We start from the raw sequence: 3,343 nt of genomic DNA, 5'->3' as shown, positions 1-3,343 counted from the left end.
TATAAAATGTTGTACTCTTTATGTATCTGGAGTAAGATTTATGTTAATGATCAAAATCTCAGTACGTTGGGAAATCACATGTAGTAATGAATTGACACATATTCTCAATATGAAATTCATAATCTCTTTCTAAGTATAAAATAATCTCTTGAAATAAGTTTAATGGATTTAGTTATTCAATGTATTAGGTCTAATCACTTTAGTAATAAAGAGTTACTAGAGTTTATATTTTATGAAATTTGATTTCATACATGAATAGCTTATAGGATTAAACTGGGAACTCGAGGATCAATAGATAGTAATTTTCAAAGTGACATTTATATATTATGGCTTTGTGTTACTATGAAAATTTTCATGAAGGGGTTAATTGATTTGATAATAAAGTCTTGGGATGTAATTTTTTTTAATAAAGCTTAGGGTGCAATTATATTTTTATAGTGGTATTAATTAAATATTTTAATTAATGGTAATTTTAGGGCTTTTCAAGAGTTGACGGATGGGCCAGAAGCTCATTGGAGCTAAAGTTTTATTTGTCCATTTGGTCTCATTCCAAGCCACACACTAAAACCCAATTGAGTTGTCTTAAACGGTCAACCATAATCAGTTAATTATTTAATAAGAGTTATTAAATAAAACAACTGTTTAGGTAGTTATTTGTATATACGAGTAAAAAAAATAAAAATAGTTTTTAGAAAAAACACAAGCTCTTGAGAAAAGAAATAAAGTATAGAACTAATGGAGAGACCACACATCTTTGGCATATATGGAATTGGGTGAAGATTGAAGGTTTTCCCAAATTCAATCTTCTTCTTTGTTTTAAATTTCACAGCATCTAGATGCACTCTTCTATTCTTTGTTTCTAAAATTCAGAACTTCCATGTTATCTCACATGAATAAAGTAGATCCATTAATTTTCCGTTGCTTATTTTGTATGAGATGCAAACTATATTTTCCAACAAGAAGAATGTAATAGGTAGAAGGGTGTTAGCATTTAAGTCAAGAATTTGAGAGAGAGAGAGAGAGAGAGAGAGAGATAAATAAAGTAGGTATTGACAATTGATGAAGCCACACAACTGGTGTCAGAGGTCTGGAGCAAAAGTTGATGGGGCAAACATGAATGTTGTTGCCTTTTGCAATCCTCCCTCCACCCCCTGTTTATCACAATCGAGTGTAATATTCCTAGATTTGAGATTAGCTGCAACACCCTAGGTATTGTATCTAATACAATAACTATCAATGATTGAGATTGAGTGTTAAAATAAGCAAATTCCAATCTCAACCACTAAATAAAAGAAGTGAGAAAAAGTTAAAAAGTTAATACAATAAAAAGTTTTTGCGTATGGAGAGAAGATAATTGTAACGAGTGTAATACCCTGGTATTCATTTAGATCAGATGTAAATACATGTATTTTTTAAGCATAATTTAAGAGTGTAAAAACTTGAAATTTTAACAGATGAATATAGCAAAAAGAAATACAATTTAACGGTGGATTTCTCAAAATTCACATTCAATAAAATGATATAGAAAGATTTTGAAGGGTTTCTCTTCAAACTAATTTCAAGAAAAACTTTGTCCAACCATTAAAGTGTCCAAACAAATACTATTTGTAGGGTTTTTAATCTTTTCAAAGTTAAAGTTGTAAGGTAGGAAAGTGGGTTATCATAACCAAGTATATAAAATTGAACATTATATTGTATAATGATCGCTGGTGTATGATGAATGTGGTCTTGATAACTAACCACATACGATGATCATGCATGTATGAAAAATATCCATGTTGACAAGTTCACATTTCACAAACAAGTAACTGCTTGTAATTTTTAAAGAAGTATGAAAGTGAGATCCTACCTTGTTATGTATATATTAACCACAATTTTAAAATGAAACCCACAAGTCAACAACTATGACAAGGGTGTCTTCCATTAATCTAGGTTTATTTCTGTTTATTATTGCTTTCAAGAATCGGCAATGAATTGTAAAATGCACAGATCTAACAAGTTTAAAAAATTATGTTGAAATTAGAAGAACAAAAATTATTTAGACTGGTTACTATAGCTACAAGGTCTTCCAATTACATAAATAAATAAGAATAGCAAGATAAGTCAATACATATTAGATAGTGTCCATTTTAATCATATTCAAAGCGACCTACCATATAACTAAAAGATCTTGATGTTCTATAATTACAATAATGTATGAAAAAAATAATTAAAAAAAATATGTCAAAAAAAAAAAAGTAGATTCTTATGTTAAAGAAATAGATATAAATTTTAATATGAGTAGATCCGAATGTTTTTAGTGTAGAGGGAAAAACCATGGGGCAGTTCTGAAAATATCCACTATAAAATAGAGATTACAACTATCAAGTTTATGCTAAACTTGAGTCCACAATAAATTGGATATACAACAAATAAATCTTAAAGAGTAAATAGAATTTCACCACAAAGCCAATAGTAAAATTTTCCTCTGAATACTCTAACTCTCAATGGTTGTAGCAATCAAAAACTCCATGAGAACTCCACCAATTTATCTTCCTTGTGTATAACTTGAGCAAAGAAAAAAATGTCTCATTTTTCTTTTCCACTCTCTCACACTCTCACTGTGTTTCTTTCTATCTCTTTACACGGACTGCACCTCAAATGGCTGAATATCTCTTTGTGTTTTTGCTCACTCTATGGAACTCACACTCTTAGCTTTAGCCCTTACTCATTGTGTTTCTCTCTCTATCACGCACATGGCCAAATGGCCTTTCTTTTCTTTTCCTTCTTTTCTCCTCAGCGTGTCTCACACACCTGCTCAGCTTTGCATTGAGCTTTGACAAGGTGTGTGCTCAAATCCAAGGGTGTCATGTGCACCCGACAGGGGTTACTCTTATTCTTCTTATTAGTCAATAGATTATTGTTTAGTAGTATGGTTTGGTTCTCTCCAAACCAAATAACAAAATATAATGTGAGAAGTTGGTGGAATCAATTTCGGTGGTTGGCAACATATTACCATGATTGACACGTTTGCTAAACAATATTGATTAACATAATTCTTGAATCAATGAAGGAAACCAAATTGTAATATCTTTTTGCTTATAATGCGTAAATTGATATTTTTATAAAAATAAGTTTCATGCTATATGAATTGTCAAGAACGTCTCCCCATGAAATTGACTAAACTTAGAATATAATTAATCTTCTTCCTAACTCCCTACATTTACCGGGGGGAAAAAAAACATTTACCAAACCCACTTGTATAACTGATACAGCGATGGGGAAGTTTTTTTTTTGGTAAACGATGGGGAAGTTTGATGTGACTAAGTAGACCTTTCCAAGTAAAATGATATTCATATAGTGT

Source organism: Quercus suber, unplaced genomic scaffold, assembly GCF_002906115.3.
Source record: "Quercus suber isolate HL8 unplaced genomic scaffold, Cork oak 2.0 scaffold_191, whole genome shotgun sequence".
In the NCBI taxonomy this organism is placed as follows: Eukaryota; Viridiplantae; Streptophyta; class Magnoliopsida; order Fagales; family Fagaceae; genus Quercus; species Quercus suber.
Note: the sequence above shows the minus strand (reverse complement) of the source record.